Source organism: Oncorhynchus gorbuscha, linkage group LG26 (genome assembly GCF_021184085.1).
Source record: "Oncorhynchus gorbuscha isolate QuinsamMale2020 ecotype Even-year linkage group LG26, OgorEven_v1.0, whole genome shotgun sequence".
In the NCBI taxonomy this organism is placed as follows: domain Eukaryota; kingdom Metazoa; phylum Chordata; class Actinopteri; order Salmoniformes; family Salmonidae; genus Oncorhynchus; species Oncorhynchus gorbuscha.
This window is the reverse complement of record NC_060198.1, coordinates 30,433,959-30,456,794: the sequence shown is the minus strand read 5'-3', so window position 1 is coordinate 30,456,794 and position 22,836 is coordinate 30,433,959.

Sequence of the window (22,836 nt, the reverse complement as noted above, 5' to 3'; positions counted from 1 at the left end):
ACATATAAAAGTGAAAGTCACCCAGTAAAATACTACTTGAGTAAAAGTCTAAAAGTATTTGGTTTTACATATACTTAATTATCAAAAGTAAATGTAATTGCCTCCCGGGTGGCGCAGTGGTAAAGGGCGCTGTACTGCAGTGCCAGCTGTGCCACCAGAGAATCTGGGTTTGCGCCCAGGTACTGTCGTAACCGGCCGTGACCGGGAGGTATGTGGGGCGAAGCACAATTGGCCTAGTGTTGTCTGGATTAGGGATCGTGCACCAGCGACTCCTGTGGCGGGCCGGGCGCAGTGCGCGCTAACCAAGGTTACCAGGTGCATGGTGTTTCCTCTGACACATTGGTGTGGCTGGCTTCCAGGTTGGATGCGCACTGTGTTAAGAAGCAGTGTGGCTTGGTTGGGTTGTGTATCGGAAGACGCATGACTGTCAACCATCATCTCTCCTGAGCCCCGTACGGGAGTTGTAGTGATGAGACAAGATAGTAGCTACTAAAAAAACAATTGGATATCATGAAATTGGGGAGAAAAAGGGGTAAAATTTATAAAAAAAATGTTATTGGTCAAATATACTTATCTATCAAAAGTAAAAGTATATATCATTTAAAATTCCTCATCCTAAGCAAACCAGACGGCACCATTTTCTTGTTTTTTATTTACGGATAGCCAGAGGCATGCTCAAACACTCAGAAATTATTTACAAATGAAGCATGTGTTTAGTGAGTACGCCAGATTAGAGGCAGTAGGGATGAAAAAATCTTCTGATCTGCTCTTGAGCAAGGCAGTTAAACAACAACTGAGGGGTTGGGTTAAATGTGGAAAGACACATTTCAGTTGAATGCATTCAGTTGTGCAACTGACTAGGTATCCACTTTGCACTTGAATTTCAACATAAATGGATAGTTTGGGATTTTGTCAATGAAGCCCTTTACAGTATCTACTTCCCCAGAGTCAGATGAACTTGTAGATACCATTTGTATGTCTATGTGTCTAATATGAAGAAAGGTATGCACAAGTCCATCTGCCTCTGGGGAAGTGGATTTAATTGCCAAAAACAGAAAACACAGGGAAATATTAATTAGAATGTACCAGATATTATCTATATTAATGAATATGCCTGACTGAAGTAGTTTTTAATGAGTCACCTTCCTAACCTGGTGGAGGAATGCATTCAGAAAGAAAACATTTCTAATGCACAAACACAAACCAAGACGAACAGAGCAAGAGAGAAATTCAAATTGTTCATGCATGACACCTGACTTCTGCTGTTCTATCAAAGCCATCATCTGCTATATGCGTTTTGGTTTTTTTCATTTTGAAACTGTGGTTGCCTTACTTTCATATTTGGTGTTTTGTCAATTGATGTCAGAGAAGGCCGCTTGTCTGAAAATAAGTTGTGCAAATGAGAGAAGACCACACATTGATACAGGGGCACTACAGTTGAAGCAATAAAGCCTCAGTGACAAATAGATGGATCAATTTCTACCGGCTTGTTGTGCTCTGCTGACATTCAGTAGCACGAGGCCTTGATGGAAGGGAGAATTAGAGTAAATTATCACGCACTGACTCTTGTTTCTCCCCTAAAGATGGTAATCTACTGTAAATCAATAGGCCCCATACCATCTGCATGCCTGCCCGCTGACACGGCTTAATTACCAGCTAGTCTGTGCCTTAAATCACACCAATGAGATCAAATAAATAACGACCAGTTAAAGTGCAGCTGTCCAAGTGCTTCCGTCAAAATCGGCAAGCGCAAATAAACTGCACATTTATGGAAATGCAACAGTCTCAGGAGGAACGTCCTGCATTTTGGGTGACAAATTGAAAGAGGGGGAATACCCAGGAACCTTCTGCCTCACTGCTAAGTGAGACAGTTAATATCTACAGAGTCCCGGGTCGCTTAACTCTAACTGAAATGCCGGCCACTTTTCTTCTCCCACCTACCTCTGTTTTTTAGTTTCATTTGGAGTACATTGATGGTAGCAATTATGACAGAACTTTATTTGCTATTCCTCTGCAGGCGGGTAGCTTACAGTCCTCAGGCAAGGAAAGGAATCGGTATGAAAGGGGGGATATATGCTCTGTTACATAGATGCCTGAATATCATAGAGTCCTGGCTGTGAAAAAGTCTAAATAGAGAGAGAACCACCTGATGAGTAGATTTCCGCTTCTTCTTCCTCCTCCTCCTCCTCCTCCTCCTACATAGTCTGGTGTGTATTTGTGGTGATTAGACTGCATTTACTGCAAAACTCTAAGATCACATTTGCTGCTCTTGAGAACCCGTTGACAACATGATTTAGCTTAGTTGGTGCAATGGATCCTGAGCTTGAAGTTTTTCAACTGGGCTGCAAACTCAATTTGCAGAACTACATTGATTCCCCCCCCCCTCCTTTCACACATTGCAAAATGATTTGTGAGGACTTCCATCCCTATTAAAAGTGGGTCAGATATTGTTCTTCAAGTTGCTGCAGCATGTTTCTGCAGCTGAGGGGTTTATTGTGTCATTGTGGTATTTTACGCTAAACTCTCCTGTGCTGGTTTGCGCAAAACATGTTCTGCTGAGGTAGGTACTGCTCCTGTAATAAAACATTGTTTCACCTTGTTTGCAACTGGCTGTCCAAAAGACATGACACACTGCAGCTGGCTCTGAATTGGCCTCAGCAATCCACATTATTTACTAAACACTACTAAACCAGTAGGGTCAAGAAATACATACAATGGTGTAAAGTAAAATACTTTAAAGTTCTACTTAAGTAATATTGGGGGGGTATCTGTACTTGACTTTACAATTTTATATTTTTGACAATGTTTACTTTTACTCCACTACATTTTCCCTGACACCAAAAAGCACACATTTACATTTCGAATGCTTAGGCATGACAGAATTATTGTCCAATTCACGCACCTATTAATATAACACGTTGTCATCCCTACTGCCTCTGATCTGGCAGACTCACAAACACAAATACTGCATTTGTAAATTATGTCTGAGTGTTGGAGTGTGCCCGTCAGTCGAAAAAAAGAAGGAAAAAGAAAAAGAATAAGAAAGGAGTGCCCTCTGGTTTGCTTAATATAAGGAATTTGATGTATAACATTTACTTTTTACTTTTACTCAAGTATGACAATCAAGTACTTTTACCAGCACTGTACTTAAGTACATTTTAAAACTAGAGACTTTTAGACTTTTACTCAAGTAGTATTTTATTCTGTTACTTTTACTTGAGTAATTTTCTGTTAAGGTATCTTCACTTTTACTCAAGTACGACAATGTAATACTGTTTGCACCACTGTACTTAAGTACATTTAAAACTAAATACTTTTAGACTTCTACTCAAGTAGCATTTTACATTTACATTTACATTTACATTTAAGTCATTTAGCAGACGCTCTTATCCAGAGCGACTTACAAATTGGTGCATTCACCTTATAACATCCAGTGGAACAGTCACTTTACAATAGTGCATCTAAATCTTAAAGGGGGGGTGAGAGGGATTACTTATCCTATCCTAGGTATTCCTTGAAGAGGTGGGGTTTCAGGTGTCTCCGGAAGGTGGTGATTGACTCCGCTGTCCTGGCGTCGTGAGGGAGTTTGTTCCACCATTGGGGGGCCAGAGCAGCGAACAGTTTTGACTGGGCTGAGCGGGAGCTGTACTTCCTCAGTGGTAGGGAGGCGAGCAGGCCAGATGTGGATGAACGCAGTGCCCTTGTTTGGGTGTAGGGCCTGATCAGAGCCTGGAGGTACTGAGGTGCCGTTCCCCTCACAGCTCTGTAGGCAAGCACCATGGTCTTGTAGCGGATGCGAGCTTCAACTGGAAGCCAGTGGAGAGAACGGAGGAGCGGGGTGACGTGAGAGAACTTGGGAAGGTTGAACACCAGACGGGCTGCGGCGTTCTGGATGAGTTGAAGGGGTTTAATGGCACAGGCAGGGAGCCCAGCCAACAGCGAGTTGCAGTAATCCAGACGTGAGATGACAAGTGCCTGGATTAGGACCTGCGCCGCTTCCTGTGTGAGGCAGGGTCGTACTCTGCGGATGTTGTAGAGCAGGGGTCCCCAAACTTTTTCCTGTGAGGGCCACATAACTTTTCCCTTCTCTGATGGGGGGCCGGTGTCAGTTTGTAACAAAAAAAGTGTGACGATCGTAGGGGAGCTTAAAAAATTTATTGTTTTCCAGAAAGCCACACATAACCAAATAACCCTTTCCAGGTTCTTTACAGAAAAAAAGTCAGGAAACAAATAATAACACTATTAATGAAATAAATAATAACTAAATAACCCTCTCTGAGTTCTTCACAAAAAAAACAGGAAATAAATAATAACTAAATAACTCTCTCTGGGTTCTTCATAGAAAAAAAAGCCATGGAACATTAACTTTCTGTCGTGCCATGCACAATCTTAACAGATAAAAGTTCAGCTCAGTTGTCAGAGCAGAATCTCTCTGACACATATGAGCAGTCTCTTAAAGTTCTTGTGTTCCTTCCTTATAATCCTTTTGTAGGTTCCAGTAGGCTTGTAGACACCGCTGTTTGCAGCTCTCTCTCATCAACTTCCCTGTGAAAACCACAAAAGAAGCAGGTTGAGAAACTGAACTAAGTGATACAGCACCTACACAGCACAATACATTTCACTACCAGTATGGTTGTAAAGATGGATTTTATCCCAGTAGATTTTATTATGATTATATTTGTTTATGCTCAGAATGACTCATTCAAGTCAGAAAAGTGAGCTTACCTATGTATGTTCATCAGTGTGAACTGTGGGCCTGCATCTGGCTGGTGAGAAGTTGAATATCAGGTTCCATTCTAGTTACAGCCAGTCTCAAGCACTGATGCAAATGTTTATCTGTCAATCTTGATCTCATCGGGGTTTTCAGCAGTTTCATGCGAGAAAAGGTTTTCTCGCAGATATACGTGCTGCCAAAAACTGTGGACATTTTCATTGCGTGTTTTTTGATGTTTGGATATGTGTCGTTTGGGAGGGCGGCATAGAAGTCAATGAGACTGTTGGGCTTGAATGCGTCTTTCAGAACATCACAGTTCTGTAACTCAGCCAACTCAAACTGATATGAAGGCTGGGCTTCATCAATGTCGGCAACAAAGGGGCTCTGAAAAAGAAGGATTTCTTTTGCATGAACATGTAGTTCACTGAATCGCACACCGAACTCCGCCTTCAGCATTTCCAGTGCTTCCACTCACTTTTCAGCTGGGAACGGGACCGCTGGGTTCTCTGTCGACAGGTTTTGGGTAGCAGGAAGATGGACGAAGTTGCGCTTTTTCACTTGTTCCAAAAGCAGCGCTAATTTCACCTCAAATGCTTTTATGTGTGAATACATGTCGCAAATGAGTTTCCCCTCGCCTTGTAGCTGCAAGTTAAGGCTGTTAAGTATTTCTGTCACATCTGTTAAAAATGCGAGGTGCCATTTCCATTCTGGGTCGATCAGCTCTGGGACCGTTTTGTCTTTTAAATGAAGAAATGCGTTAATTTCGGGTAGCAGCTCGTAAAAACGCCTCAAAACTCTGCCCCGGCTCAGCCATCGGACCTCTGTGTAGTACAGCACATCTCCGTGCGTAGACTCCAGTTCAGACAGGAATTCTTGGAACTGCCTGTGTTTAAGTCCCTTTGCTCTGATGAAGTTTATGCACGACACCACAACCTTCATTACAGAATCCCACGTCAACACTTTGCAGCACAGTGCTTGCTGGTGAATTAGGCAGTGGACTCGTAGCGGGGCGGTGAGACCCCTTTTTTCCAACTCCCGGTTCATGCGTCCTATTAGACAGCGAGTTTCGCCCACCATGCTAGGAGCCCCGTCAGTCGTGATGCTAGCTAGCTTTGACCAGTCCAGGTCCAACTTCTCCATGGTTTGGCACACTTTGTCAAAAATATCCTCTCCCGTTGTAGTCCCTTTGAGACTTTGGAGGGCTGCCAGCTCCTCGCATATCTCAAAGTTTGCGCTAACTCCACGAATAAAAATGAGCAGTTGCGCTGTGTCTTGCACGTCCGTGCTCTCATCCAGTGCTAATGAAAAAAAGTCTAATTCTTTCGTCTTCTGCTGCAGCTGGGCATATACATTACTCCCGATTTCTTCAACGCGTCTGGTGATTGTACTCGCCGACAGACTTACGGCATTAAATGCATCTTTCTTCTCGGGACACACCTCCTCCGTGACAGCATCCATACATTTCTTAACAAACTCTCCGTCAGTGAAAGGCTTACCGCTTCTTGCTATCAGTTTAGCAACCCGAAAGCTGGCCCGAACTGATGCCTGGTTCAGCTGAGCTTGGCGTACAAATGTATTCTGCTGAGATAGTAGTCCACTTTTTAGCTTTGAGAGTTTGTCTGCTCGTATTTGGCCTTGCAAGCTATCGTACTTGTCTTTGTGACGGGATTCATAGTGTCGGCGAAGATTGTATTCTTTGAATACCGCCACCGTCTCTTGACAGATGAGACAAACAGCCTTTTCTTTGCATTGAACAAAAAAATAATCGTTTGTCCACTGCAGGTTAAATACCCTGCATTCTGAATCAATTTTTCTCTTACCTAACCTTTTCGCCATTATTCCGTTCTCTCTTTGACAGGGCCGGGCCTAGGATTTTTTTTCTGGAGGCCAAATAGGAAAAAAAATTGATGGCGTCTCTGGTATTGTTCAGAGGGCCGGGCCAAATGTGCTGACGGGCCGTATCCGGCCCGCGGGCCGTAGTTTGGTGACCACTGTGTAGAGCATGAACCTACAGGAACGGGCCACCGCCTTGATGTTGGTTGAGAACGACAGGGTGTTGTCCAGGATCACGCCAAGGTTCTTAGCGCTCTGGGAGGAGGACACAATGGAGTTGTCAACCGTGATGGCGAGATCATGGAACGGGCAGTCCTTCCCCGGGAGCAAGAGCAGCTCCGTCTTGCCGAGGTTCAGCTTGAGGTGGTGATCCGTCATCCACACTGATATGTCTGCCAGACATGCAGAGATGCGATTCGCCACCTGGTCATCAGAAGGGGGAAATTATTGGGTGACCTCTGCTTTTACATTAGTCATTTTATATTAATATCTTTCCTCAAGTATGACAATTGAGTACTTTTCCCACCACTGCAGACATATACCACTGGGCACACACTGGTTGAGTCATTGTTATTTCAACGTCATTTATCAACCTATTGTGAAGTGAAATCTACATGGAAAACCCATAGTCATTTACCAGTACTGTTTTCATCTCATTTCAACCAATGTTGTAAACATTGAAATTAGGGTAAAACTTAAACTTAAATTAAATGACAACTTGACTAACAGGTTCTTACATGCATTTAATTTCAACATACCCTTCAAAACTATTGCATTGAAAACTAACTGCATTCAAAATTCCACGAAGAAATATTCTGTCATGCAGGTGAAAGAGGACCCAAAAGCGACTTGGCGAAAACAGAGTCTTTAATCCAGTAAAGTAAATACAATCAAAAAACACAACTTTCACTCGAAATGACGAGGACAAACTGGAGACTCGATCTTGAACAGCAGGTGAACAGCAGGTTGCCTCGGGAAGGCACTTGAACCAAACAGACTCAGACACCTGCTCACCACGCAGCATCTGAGGAAAACACGACACGACAGGGCGATACACAAGCACAGCACGGTGAATTCTAGACAAGGAACCGACAGGGCAGAAACGAATAACAAGGACAGAAATAGGGACTCTAATCAGGGAAAAGGATCGGGAACAGGTGTGGGAAGACTAAATGATTGATTAGGGGAATAGGAACAGCTGGGAGCAGGAACGGAACGATAGAGAGAAGAGAGAGCGGGAGAGTGAGAGAGGGAGGGGGAGAGAGAGGGATAGAAAGAGGGAAAGAACCTAATAAGACCAGCAGAGGGAAACGAATAGAAGGAGAAGAACAGGGACAAGGCATGATAATCAATGACAAAACATGACAGTACCCCCCACTCACCGAGCGCCTCCTGGCGCACTCGAGGAGGAATCCTGGCGGCAACGGAGGAAATCATCAATGAGTGAACGGTCCAGCACGTCCCGAGACGGAACCCAACTCCTCTCCTCAGGACCGTAACCCTCCCAATCCACTAAGTATTGGTGACCCCGTCCCCGAGAACGCATGTCCATGATCTTATGTACCTTGTAAATAGGTGCGCTCTCGACAAGGACGGGAGGGGGAGGGAAGACGAACGGGAGTGCGAAGAAAGGGCTTGACACAGGAGACATGGAAGACAGGATGGCAGAAGATGTCGCGGATCGCACAGCGACAGGATTGACGACCTGGGAGACACGGAACGGACCAATGAACCGCGGAGTCAACTTACGAGAAGCTGTCGTAAGAGGAAAGTGGAAAGCCACACTCTCTGGCCGCAACAATACCTTGGACTCTTAATCCTGCGTTTATTGGCGGCTCTCACAGTCTGTGCCCTGTAACGGCAAAGTGCAGACCTCACCCTTTTACGTTGGACAAATTGAGCGGAGGGAACGCTGGACTCGGCAAGCTGGGATGAGAACAGAGGAGGCTGGTAACCCAGACTACTCTGAAACGGAGATAACCCGGTAGACAATTGTGAGCGTATTCTGCCCAGGGGAGCTGTTCTGCCCAAGAAGGGTTTCTGAAAGAAAGGCTAGTTGCGACCAATCGTCTGATTGGCCCTCTCTGCTTGACCGTTAGACTGGGGATGAAACCCGGAAGAGAGACTGACGGACGCACCAATCAAACGACAGAACTCCCTCCAAAACTGTGACGTGAATTGCGGGCCTCTGTCTGAAACGGCGTCTAACGGGAGGCCATGAATTCTGAATACATTCTCGATAATGATTTGTGCCGTCTCCTTAGCGGAAGGAAGTTTAGCGAGGGGAATGAAATGTGCCGCCTTAGAGAACCTATCGACAACCGTAAGAATCACAGTCTTCCCCGCAGACAAAGGCAGACCGGTAATGAAGTCTAGGGCGATGTGAGACCATGGTCGAGAAGGAATGGGGAGCGGTCTGAGACGACCGGCAGGAGGAGAGTTACCCGACTTAGTCTGCGCGCAGTCCGAACAAGCAGCCACGAAACGGCGCGTGTCACGCTCCTGAGTCGGCCACCAAAAGCGCTGGCGAATAGACGCAAGAGTGCCTCGAACACCGGGATGACCAGCTAACTTGGCAGAGTGAGCCCACTGAAGAACAGCCAGACGAGTGGAAACAGGAACGAAAAGGAGGTTACTAGGACAGCGCGCGGCGACGCAGTGTGCGTGAGTGCTTGCTTAACCTGTCTTTCAATTCCCAGACTGTTAACCCGACAACACGCCCATAAGGAAGAATCCCCTCGGGATCAGTAGAAGCCACAGAAGAACTAAACAGACGGGATAAGGCATCAGGCTTGGTGTTCTTGCTACCCGGACGGTAAAAAAACGAGCGAAAAACAAGCCCAACGACACGGGCATTAAGTCGTTTGGCAGAACGGATGTACTCAAGGTTCTTATGGTCTGTCCAAACGACAAAAGGAACGGTCGCCCCCTCCAACCACTGTCGCCATTCGCCTAGGGCTAAGCGGATGGCGAGCAGTTCACGGTTACCCACATCATAGTTGCGCTCAGATGGCGACAGGCGATGAGAAAAATAAGCGCAAGGATGAACCTTATCGTCAGACTGGAAGCGCTGGGATAGAATGGCTCCCACGACCTCTGAATCAACCTCGACAATGAATTGTCTAGTGACGTCAGGAGTAACGAGGATAGGAGCGGACGTAAAACGTTCTTTTAGAAGATCAAAAGCTCCTGGGCGGAACCGGACCACTTAAAACACGTCTTGACAGAAGTAAGAGCTGTGAGAGGGGCAGCAACTTGACCGAAATTACGAATGAAACGCCGATAGAAATTAGCGAAACCTAAAAAGCGCTGCAACTCGACACGTGACCTTGGAACGGGCCAATCACTGACAGCTTGGACCTTAGCGGAATCCATCTGAATGCCTTCAGCGGAAATAACGGAACCGAGAAAAGTAACGGAGGAGACATGAAAAGAGCACTTCTCAGACTTTACGTAGAGACAATTCTCTAAAAGGCGCTGTAGAACACGTCGAACGTGCTGAACATGAATCTCGAGTGACGGAGAAAAAATCAGGATATCGTCAAGATAGACAAAAACAAAGATGTTCAGCATGTCTCTCAGAACATCATTAACTAATGCCTGAAAAACAGCTGGCGCATTGGCGAGACCAAACGGCAGAACCCGGTACTCAAAATGCCCTAACGGAGTGTTAAACGCCGTTTTCCACTCGTCCCCCTCTCTGATGCGCACGAGATGGTAAGCGGAAGGAGTAAAGCACCTGTCTCCCTGCAGAATCTCGAAGGCTGATGACATAAGGGGAAGCGGATAACGATTCTTAACCGTTATGTCATTCAATAATCCACGCAGGGGCGCAGAGTACCGTCCTTCTTCTTAACAAAAAGAACCCCGCCCGGCCGGAGAGGAAGAAGGCACTATGGTACCGGCGTCAAGAGACACAGACAAATAATCCTCGAGAGCCTTACGTTCGGGAGCCGACAGAGAGTATAGTCTACCCCGAGGAGGAGTGGTCCCCGGAAGGAGATCAATACTACAATCATACGACCGGTGAGGAGGAAGGGAGTTGGCTCGGGACCGACTGAAGACCGTCGCAGATCATGATATTCCTCCGGCACTCCTGTCAAATCGCCAGGTTCCTCCTGAGAAGTAGGGACAGAAGAAACGGGAGGGATGGCAGACATTAAACACTTCACATGACAAGAAACGTTCCAGGATAGGATAGAATTACTAGACCAATTAATAGAAGGATTATGACATACTAGCCAGGGATGACCCAAAACAATAGTGAACGAAAAATCAAAAAAGAAATAGTCTCACTGTGGTTACCAGATACTGTGAGGGTTAAAGGTAGTGTCTCAAATCTGATACTGGGAAGATGACTACCATCTAAGGCGAACATGGGCGTAGGCTTCTCTAACTCTCTGAAAGGAATGTCATGTTTCCGAACCCATGCTTCGTCCATGAAACAACCCTCAGCCCCAGAGTCTATCAAGGCACTACATGTAGCCTTGATAGATACAATCAAAAAACACAACTTTCACTCGAAATGACGAGGACAAACTGGAGACTCGATCTTGAACAGCAGGTGAACAGCAGGTTGCCTCGGGAAGGCACTTGAACCAAACAGACTCAGACACCTGCTCACCACGCAGCATCTGAGGAAAACACGACACGACAGGGCGATACACAAGCACAGCACGGTGAATTCTAGACAAGGAACCGACAGGGCAGAAACGAATAACAAGGAGAGAAATAGGGACTCTAATCAGGGAAAAGGATCGGGAACAGGTGTGGGAAGACTAAATGATTGATTAGGGAATAGGAACAGCTGGGAGCAGGAACGGAACGATGCGGGAGAGTGAGAGAGGGAGGGGGAGAGAGAGGGATAGAAAGAGGGAAAGAACCTAATAAGACCAGCAGAGGGAAACGAATAGAAGGAGAAGAACAGGGACAAGGCATGATAATCAATGACAAAACATGACATATTCATATTTTTCACCCTAATTTAAATATACAGGTAACTGCCAAAATAAAGGAAACACTTGAGTAGATGAGGGATACAAAGTATATTGAATGCAGATGCTTCCACACAGGTGTGGTTTTTGAGTTAAATAAACAATTAACATCCCATGATGCTTAGGGCCATGCATCAAAATGCCCAGTTGCCGATTAATTTGGTTACCAGGCCTAAGGAAGAGATTGCAGGGACATTGAAAGAGGGGCCTCATAGCAGCACGTGTGTGTGTGTGTGTGTGTGTGTGTGTGTGTGTGTGTGTGTGTGTGTGTGTGTGTGTGTGTGTGTGTGTGTGTGTGTGTGTGTGTGTGTGTGTGTGTGTGTGTGTGTGTGTGTGTGTGTGTGTGTGTGTGTGTGTGTGTGTGTGTGTGTGTGTGTGTGTGTGTCTGTGTGTGTGTGTGTCTGTGTGTGTGTGTGTTTGAGCTATCATGTCAACACATTTAGTCATTGATCAGCTTCCATCAGTGTTGGGGATTAGTGAACTACATGTAGGCCAACTTGTATTTAACTATATTTTGCAATAGCTTGGTGGGAGTTGAACTCAATTCAAATCTAGGTCATGTTTTCAGTAGTTAATTACATTTTTGCCATGTAGCAGCTAACTACTGGAATTGCACACTACTTCTTTGCCTACTTCACCCATATTCTTTTCAATTTGCAATCTTTTTTTGTCATCAGACCTGCCTATTTCTCACATGAAACATTGTTTTTGTTTTTAATAGGCAAAATTGTACATTCTGTTAACATATGACCCCAACGTTTTTGCCATTTGTGTGATCATTTTTCACTAAGTAGTTTGGATGTAGTGAATTACTTTCTCAAAGTAACTTCAGTTAAATATTTTCAGAGTAGCTTCCCCAACACTGGCTTCCAAGTGTTGTATGTACTATCAGTCTGTACCCAAACAATTCGAGCTTCTACTTCTAAAAATTCACCTTTCCAGAAACAAGTCTCTCACTGTTGACCCTTGCTATAGACCTCCTTCTGCCCCCAGCTGTGCTCTCGATACCATATGTGAATTGATTGTCCCCCATCTATCTTCTGAGCTTGTGCTACTAGGTGACCTAAACGGGGACATGCTTAACACCCCGGCCATCCTACAATCCAAGCTTGATGCCCTCAATCTCACACAAATGATCAATGAACCTACCAGGTACAACTCCAAATCCGTAAACACGGGCACCCTCATAGATGTCATCCTAACTAACTCGCCCTCCAAATACACCTCTGCTGTTTTCAATCAAGATCTCAGCGATCACAGCCTCATTGCCTGAATCCGTAATGGGTCTGCGACCAAACGACCTCCACTCATCACTATCAAACGCTCCCTAAAACACTTCTGCGAGCAGGCTTTTCTAATTGACCTGGCTGGGGTATCCTGGAATGAATGACCTCATCCCGTCAGTAGATGATGCCTGGCTATTCTTTAAAAGTGCCTTCCTCACCATATTAAATAAGCATGCCCCATTCAAAAATGTTAGCCCTTGACCAGCACAAAAACATCCTGTGGCATTCTGCATTAGCATCGAATGGCTCCCTTGATATGCAACTTTTCAGGGAAGTTAGGAACAAATATACACAGGCAGTTAGGAAAGCTAAGGCTAGCTTTTCCAAACATAAATTTGTACTAACTCAAAAAAGTTCTGGGACACTGTAAAGTCCATGGAGAATAAGAGCACCTCCTCCCAGCTGCCCACTGCTCTGAGGCTAGGAAGCACTGTCACCACTGATAAATCCATTATAATTGAGAATTTCAATAAGCATTTCTCTACGGCTGGCCATGCTTTCCACTTGGCTACCCCTACCCCGGTCAACTGCCCAGCACCATCCACAGCAACCCACCAAAGCCCCACCATTTCTCCTTTATCCAAATCCAGATAGCTGATGTTCTGAAAGAGCTGCAAAATCTGGACCCCTACAAATCAGCCTGGCTAGACAATCTGGACCCTCTCTTTCTAAAATTATCTGCTGAAATTGTTGCAACCCCTATTACTAGCCTATTCAACCTCTCTTTCATATCGTCTGAGATCCCCAAAGATTGGAAAGCTGCCGCGGTCATCCCCCTCTTTAAAAGTGGTGACAGTCTAGACCCAAACTGCTACAGACCTATATCTATCCTACTCTGTCTTTCTAAGGTCTTCGAAAGCCAAATTAACAAACAGATTACCGACCATTTCGAATCCCACCGTACCTTCTCCGATATGCAATCTGGTTTCAGAGTTGGTCATGGGTGCACCTCAGCCACGCTCAAGGTCCTAAACGACATCATAACCGCCATCGATGAGAGACATTACTGTGCAGCCATATTCATCGACCTGGCTAAGGGTTTCGACTCTGTCAATCACCACATTCTTATCGGCAGACTCGACAGCCTTGGTTTCTCAAATGATTGCCTCACCTAGTTTACCAACTACTTCTCCGATAGAGTTCAGTGTTTCAAATCGGGAGGGCCTGTTGTCCAGACCTCTGGCAGTCTCTATGGGGGTTCAATCCTTGGGCCGACTCTCTCCTCTGTATACATCAAGGATGTTGCTTTTGCTGCTGGTGATTCTCTGGCACACCTCTACACAGACGACACCATTCTGTATACTTCTGGCACTGTGTTAACTTACCTCCAGACGAGCTTCAATGCCATACAACTCTCCTTCCCTGGCCACCAACTGCTCTTAAAGGCAAGTTTTAAAAATGCATGCTATTCAACCGATCACTGCCCGCACCTGCTCGCCCAACCAGCATCACTACTCTGGACGGCTCTGACTTAGAATACATGGACAACTACAAATACCTAGGTGTCTAGTTAGACTGTAAACTCCTTCCAGACTAGCATTAAGCATCTCCAATCCAAAATTAAATCTAGTATTGGCTTCCTATATCACTCATGCTGCCAACCATACCCTCGTAAAACTGACCATCCTTCCGATACTCGACTTCGGTGATGTCATCTATAAAATAGCCTCCAACACTCTACTCAACAAACTGGATGCAGTCTATCACAGTGCCATCCATTTTGTCACCAAAGCCCCATACACTACCCACCATTGCGACCTGTACGCTCTCGTTGGTTGGCCCTCGTTTCATACTCGTCGCCAAACCCACTGGCTACAGGTTATCTACAAGACTCTACTAGGTAAAGCCCCGCCTTATCTCAGCTCACTGGTCACCATAGCAGCACCCACTCGTGGCACGCGCTCCAGCAGGTATATCTCACTGGTCACCCCCAAAGCCAATTCCTCCTTTAGTCGTCTTTCCTTCCAGTTCTCCTTCCATCTATCTACCTACCTCATCCCCATACAGTATTTATTTAGTTATCTTGCTCCTTTGCACCCCAGTATCTGTATTTGCTGAGCAATGCGCCGACAGAGATGGCCGCCTCGCTTCGCGTTCCAAGGAAACTATGCAGTTTTTATTTTTTTACGTGTTATTTCTTATATTAGTACCCCAGGTCATCTTAGGTTTCATTACATACAGTCGAGAAGATCTACTGAATATAAGATCAGCGTCAACTCACCATCAGTACGACCAAGAATATGTTTTTCACGACGCGGATCCTGTGTTCTGCCTTTCAAACAGGACAGCGGAATGGATCCCATGCTGCGACCCCAAAAAACGAAAAAGAGGGAAACGAGGCGGTCTCCTGGTCAGACTCCGGAGACGGGCACACCGTGCACCACTCCCTAGCATTCTTCTTGCCAATGTCCAGTCTCTTGACAACAAGGTTGATGAAATCCGAGCAAGGGTAGCATTCCAGAGGGACATCAGAGACTGTAACGTTCTTTGCTTCACGGAAACATGGCTCACTGGAGAGACGCTATCCGATGCGGTGCAGCCAACGGGTTTCTCCACGCATCGCGCCGACAGAAACAGACATCTTTCTGGTAAGAAGAGGGGCGGGGGCGTATGCCTTATGGCTAACGAGACATGGTGTGATGTAAGAAACATACAGGAACTCAATACTTCTGTTCACCTGATTTAGAATTCCTCACAATCAAATGTAGACCGCATTACCTACCAAGAGAATTCTCTTCGATTATAATCACAGCCGTATATATCCCCCCCAAGCAGACATATCGATAGCTCTGAACGAACTTTATTTAACTCTTTGCAAACTGGAAACCATTTATCCGGAGGCTGCATTCATTGTTTCTGGGGATTTTAACAAGGCTAATCTGAAAACATGACTCCCTAAATTTTATCAGCATATCGATTGCGCAACCAGGGGTGGAAAAACCTTGGATCATTCTTACTCTAACTTCCGCGACGCATATAAGGCCCTGCCCCGCCCCCCTTTTGGAAAAGCTGACCACGACTCCATTTTGTTGATCCCTGCCTACAGACAGAAACTAAAACAAGAGGCTCCCACGCTGAGGTCTGTCCAACGCTGGTCCGACCAAGCTGACTCCACACTCCAAGACTGCTTCCATCACGTGGACTGGGATATGTTTCGTATTGCGTCAGTTAACAATATTGACGAATACGTTGATTCGGTGTGCGAGTTCATTAGAACGTGCGTTGAAGAGGTCGTTCCCATAGCAACGATTAAAACATTCCCTAACCAGAAACCGTGGATTGATGGCAGCATTCGCGTGAAACTGAAAGCGCGAACCACTGCTTTTAATCAGGGCAAGGTGTCTGGTAACATGACCGAATACAAACAGTGCAGCTATTCCCTCCGCAAGGCTATCAAACAAGCTAAGCGTCAGTACAGAGACAAAGTAGAATCTCAATTCAACGGCTCAGACACAAGAGGCTTGTGGCAGGGTCTACAGTCAATCACGGACTACAGGAAGAAATCCAGCCCCGTCATGGACCAGGATGTCTTGCTCCCAGGCAGACTAAATAACTTTTTTGCCCGCTTCGAGGACAATACAGTGCCACTGACACGGCCTGCAACGGAAACGTGCGGTCTCTCCTTCACTGCAGCCGAGGTGAATAAGACATTTAAACGTGTTAACCCTCGCAAGGCTGCAGGCCCAGACGCAATCCCCAGCCGCGCCCTCAGAGCATGCGCAGACCAGCTGGCCGGTGTGTTTACGGACATATTCAATCAATCCCTATACCAGTCTGCTGTTCCCACATGCTTCAAGAGGGCCACCATTGTTCCTGTTCCCAAGAAAGCTAAGGTAACTGAGCTAAACGACTACCGCCCCGTAGCACTCACTTCCGTCATCATGAAGTGCTTTGAGAGACTAGTCAACGACCATATCACCTCCACCCTACCTGACACCCTAGATCCACTCCAATTTGCTTGCCGCCCAAATAGGTCCACAGACGATGCAATCTCAACCACACTGCACACTGCCCTAACCCATCTGGACAAGAGGAATACCTATGTGAGAATGCTGTTCATCGACTACAGCTCGGCATTCAACACCATAGTACCCTCCAAGCTCGTCATCAAGCTCAAGACCCTGGGTCTCGACCCCGCCCTGTGCAATTGGGTACTGGACTTCCTGACGGGCCGCCCCCAGGTGGTGAGGGTAGGCAACAACATCTCCTCCCCGCTGATCCTCAACACTGGGGCCCCACAAGAGTGCGTTCTGAGCCCTCTCCTGTACTCCCTGTTCATAATATATAATAATAATAATATAATAATATATGCCATTTAGCAGACGCTTTTATCCAAAGCGACTTACAGTCATGTGTGCATACATTCTACGTATGGGTGGTCCCGGGGATCGAACCCACTACCCTGGCGTTACAAGCGCCATGCTCTACCAACTGAGCTTACCCATGACTGCGTGGCCACGCACGCCTCCAACTCAATCATCAAGTTTGCGGACGACACAACAGTGGTAGGCTTGATTACCAACAACGACGAGACGGCCTACAGGGAGGAGGTGAGGGCCCTCGGAGTGTGGTGTCAGGAAAATAACCTCACACACAACGTCAACAAAACTAAGGAGATGATTGTGGACTTCAGGAAACAGCAGAGGGAACACCTCCCTATTCACATCGATGGAACAGTAGTGGAGAAGGTAGCAAGTTTTAAGTTCCTCGGCATACACATCACAGACAAACTGAATTGGTCCACTCACATAGACAGGATCGTGAAGAAGGCGCAGCAGCGCCTCTTCAACCTCAGGAGGCTAAAGAAATTCGGCTTGTCACCAAAAGCACTCACAAACTTCTACAGATGCACAATCGAGAGCATCCTGGCGGGCTGTATCACCGCCTGGTACGGCAAATGCTCCGCCCTCTACCGTAACGCTCTCCAGAGGGTAGTGAGGTCTGCACAACGCATCACCGGGGGCAAACTACCTGTCCTCCAGGACACCTACACCACCCAATGTTACAGGAAGGCCATAAAGATCATCAAGGACAACAACCACCCGAGCCACTGCCTGTTCACCCCGCTATCATCCAGAAGGCGAGGTCAGTACAGGTGCATCAAAGCTGGGACCGAGAGACTGAAAAACATCTTCTATCTCAAGGCCATCAGACTGTTAAACAGCCACCACTAACATTGAGTGGCTGCTGCCAACACACTGACACTGACTCAACTCCAGCCACTTTAATAATGGGAATTGATGGTAAATGATGTAAATATATCACTAGCCACTTTAAACAATGCTACCTTATATAATGTTACTTACCCTACATTATTCATCTCATATGCATACGTATATACTGTACTCTATATCATCGACTGCATCCTTATTTAATACTTGTATCACTAGCCACTTTGTTTACATACCCATCTCATATGTATATACTGTACTCGACACCATCTACTGTATCTTGCCTATGCTGCTCTGTACCATCACTCATTCATATATCCTTATGTACATATTCTTTATCCCCTTACACTGTGTATAAGACAGTAGTTTTGGAATTGTTAGTTAGATTACTTGTTGGTTATTACTGCATTGTCGGAACTAGAAGCACAAGCATTTCGCTACACTCGCATTAACATCTGCTAACCATGTGTATGTGACAAATAAAATTTGATTTGATTTGATTTTTGCACATTCATCTTCTGCACATCCTACCATTCCAGTGTTTTTATTGTAATTACTTCGCCACCATGGCCTATTTATTTCCTTATTAACTCCCTTATCTTACCTAATTTGCACTCACTGTATATAGACTTTTTGTTTTCTTTTGCTCTACTGTATTATTGACTATGTTTTGTTTATTCCATGTGTAACTCTGTTGTTGTATGTGTCGAATTGCTATGCTTTATCTTGGCCAGGTCGCAGTGGCAAATGAGAACTCGTTCTCAACTAGCCTACCTGGTTAAATAAAGGTGAAATACATTTTAAAAATTGCATAGACTACCTAAACAACAGTGCATTACCCCTCATACCAGTAGGAGTCACTGTTCAGCCAGGAATCGTTGGACTGTGGCTTCACATTTTATTTTAATATACCTCTTTTTATTTAGGTTGTTGGCATGACGTTGAAACTATGACATTGAAACAAGGTCAACTAAAATATGTCTATTCAAACATACAACTCTCCGAGTTGGGCATCTCCGGCGCGGCCCACGCTTGGATTGCGTCCTACCTGACAGGTCGCTCCTACCAGGTGGCGTGGCGAGAATCTGTCTCCTCACCACGCGCTCTCACCACTGGTGTCCCCCAGGGCTCTGTTCTAGGCCCTCTCCTATTCTCGCTATACACCAAGTCACTTGGCTCTGTCATAACCTCACATGGTCTCTCCTATCATTGCTATGCAGACGACACACAATTAATCTTCTCCTTTCCCCCTTCTGATGACCAGGTGGCGAATCGCATCTCTGCATGTCTGGCAGACATATCAGTGTGGATGACGGATCACCACCTCAAGCTGAACTTCGGCAAGACGGAGCTGCTCTTCCTCCCGGGGAAGGACTGCCCGTTCCATGATCTCGCCATCACGGTTGACAACTCCATTGTGTCCTCCTCCCAGAGCGCTAAGAACCTTGGCGTGATCCTGGACAACAAACTGTCGTTCTCAACTAACATCAAGGCGGTGGCCCGTTCCTGTAGGTTCATGCTCTACAACATCCGCAGAGTACGACCCTGCCTCACACAGGAAGCGGCGCAGGTCCTAATCCAGGCACTTGTCATCTCCCGTCTGGATTACTGCAACTCGCTGTTGGCTGGGCTCCCTGCCTGTGCCATTAAACCCCTACAACTCATCCAGAACGCCGCAGCCCGTCTAGTGTTCAACCTTCCCAAGTTCTCTCACGTCACCCCGCTCCTCCGCTCTCTCCACTGGCTTCCAGTTGAAGCTCGCATCCGCTACAAGACCATGGTGCTTGCCTACGGAGCTGTGAGGGGAACGGCACCTCAGTACCTCCAGGCTCTGATCAGGCCCTACACCCAAATAAGGGCACTGCGTTCATCCACCTCTGGCCTGCTCGCCTCCCTACCACTGAGGAAGTACAGTTCCCGCTCAGCTCAGTCAAAACTGTTCGCTGCTCTGGCTCCCCAATGGTGGAACAAACTCCCTCACGACGCCAGGACAGCGGAGTCAATCACCACCTTCCGGAGACACCTGAAACCCCACCTCTTTAAGGAATACCTAGGATAGGATAAAGTAATCCTTCTCACCCCCTCCCCCCTTAAAATATTTAGATGCACTATTGTAAAGTGGTTGTTCCACTGGATGTCATAAGGTGAATGCACCAATTTGTAAGTCGCTCTGGATAAGAGCGTCTGCTAAATGACTTAAATGTAAATGTAATACAAAATTTGTCATTATTCAACCACCAATATACTGTATATTGAATTTAGGATGAAAAGCTTTTAACGTTTGTTAGTATAATTTTTTTTACACAATTTCAATGTATACATAGTTCTGGTGATTATGTTGAAATTAAACTGATGTAACAATCTTTTAGTCAGGTTAAGTCAATGTATTTCAGTTGTTAAGTTTTACCCTCATTTCAATGTTTACAACGCTGGTTGAAATGAGATGAAAACAGTATTGGTCGATTACTTTTTGAATATCCAAATGGGTTTTCAACATCGATTCCACGTCACAATAGCTTGACAAACGACGTTGAAGCAACATTGATTCAACCATTGTGTGCCCAGTGGGATGTTACTCTATGTATCATTAAGAATAAATTCTCAAAACATCTGGGCTGGGAAAATGATTTCTGGAACCCGAAGTGACAGAATAAACATGTTGAGGTGCTCATCCATCTTCCTCGTGAAGACAGAAGACGCGAACAGCTGTTTCCTCTCAGGAAGCCTGAGTAACAAGCCACAGACCTCAGTGTGTTGGGTAGAAAAGCGACACAAAGGTTTTCTGTAGACTCTAAGTCTCTAATCACGTTGCCACAGGACCCAGCAATCAACTAGTCCGGGACAAATGGCCATGACCGTGGAGAGGTGCAATTACACATGACGCCACGTAATTTTTACATCGTTGACCGTAATTGAATGTTTCTGCAGTGCTTCTGTGACTCCCTATGCTTCCCTATGATTGCTCTCATGAGCCAAGCCACACAATGCACATTAGAGGGCCACACAGTGAGACAGTGCTATGTTGGCTGTTATCCAGTGGTAACAAAATAAAGTGGAGAGCAGAAGCACCCTTTCATCTACCCTGTGGGTCATTAAAAGCGCCCTAGGAAATGCCTCTGCCGTGCCCTAATTTATCCATTAATCCCCTGTAATTAATGATCTTTCATTTACCTTGGTTAGAAGAAATCAATACCACAGGTTTCACTTAATTTGACAAATGTTCTTTCTCTTAACCCCTTGGTGACTTATAGGATTTGTGAGAGTTTGAGTGTGTGCTTTTTTAAAAGTGTTCCATGCTTAATGACTTAGGCCATCAATGTAACAGGCCATAAATTCCCTAAATCTACCTTTTTTTGTTGCCGTGGATCATTTTTTTTTGCGCAAGACCTAAACTGCTGACCCCTCCTATTGTGTACCCCCTCAAAAGAGAGGGCAGTATGGGTAGCATCATTTCCATTGCAAAATTAATGATTCAGCATACCGCACTATGCCACTGTGTGAGGCACTCTGCCATTTGCTAATGCCTGCCGTTTGCCAAGTCCTGGCTGCTGCCTCAAAGTTCCTTATTGCATTGGATGAACACATTTTACCTTCAGTATTTTGAGAGAACTGTCATGGTGAGAGTAACTGAAGTGGATGCAGTCTTCCTAAAGCTAATTGGTCATCCATATCATGTTTTCCAAATTATGACATTCATGGAAGAGAATATTTAACACGTGAACCATTGAATAATTAGTCATGTTGTATTATGCAATGTTAAACATACATAACACATAATAAATAATTGAACAGTACTAAAGATACTCTTACATATACCTCTCATTGGTGAATTAAAGACAGAATCCAGCCATATCCAATAAGAAGTGAAAAGTATCATTTATGATAGTTGGTATATTCCTGACAGGGGAAGGGGAGAGGCTGTAAAGTATCGTTTATGATAGTTGGTATATTCCTGACAGGGGAAGGGGAGAGGCTGTAAAGTATCGTTTATGATAGTTGGTATATTCCTGACAGGGGAAGGGGAGAGGCTGTAAAGTATCATTTATGATAGTTGGTATATTCCTGACAGGGGAAGGGGAGAGGCTGTAAAGTATAATTTATGATAGTTGGTATATTCCTGACAGGGGAAGGGGAGAGGCTGTAAAGTATCGTTTATGATAGTTGGTATATTCCTGACAGGGGAAGGGGAGAGGCTGTAAAGTATAATTTATGATAGTTGGTATATTCCTGACAGGGGAAGGGGAGAGGCTGTAAAGTATCGTTTATGATAGTTGGTATATTCCTGACAGGGGAAGGGGAGAGGCTGTAAAGTATAATTTATGATAGTTGGTATATTCCTGACAGGGGAAGGGGAGAGGCTGTAAAGTATCATTTATGATAGTTGGTATATTCCTGACAGGGGAAGGAGAGAGGCTGTAAAGTATAATTTATGATAGTTGGTATATTCCTGACAGGGGAAGGGGAGAGGCTGTAAAGTATCGTTTATGATAGTTTGTATATTCCTGACAGGGGAAGGGGAGAGGTTGTCTCTTGGCCTCCTCTGCTACATTGTTTTCAACCAGGAAGATGGACTCTGATCTTTTGAGCTCTCACCTAACATTTACATGCTTTTTCTCAAAGCTCAAAAAGTCAGTCCCAAAGGTTTCAATTAGAAACATCTGAAGCATTGTAGTGTATTCACTTTAATAGTAGAGACTGATCTCCTGAGTGTTGTGGAAGGGTATTGCTAGAAGTGTTGTTCTGCCTCTAACTAATTGGTGTCCTTTCAGCTTTAGCCAAAAAGAGCACAGAGGAAAAGGAAGAATCCTCTCATTGTGGGTTGGAATTGTTAGCCAAGT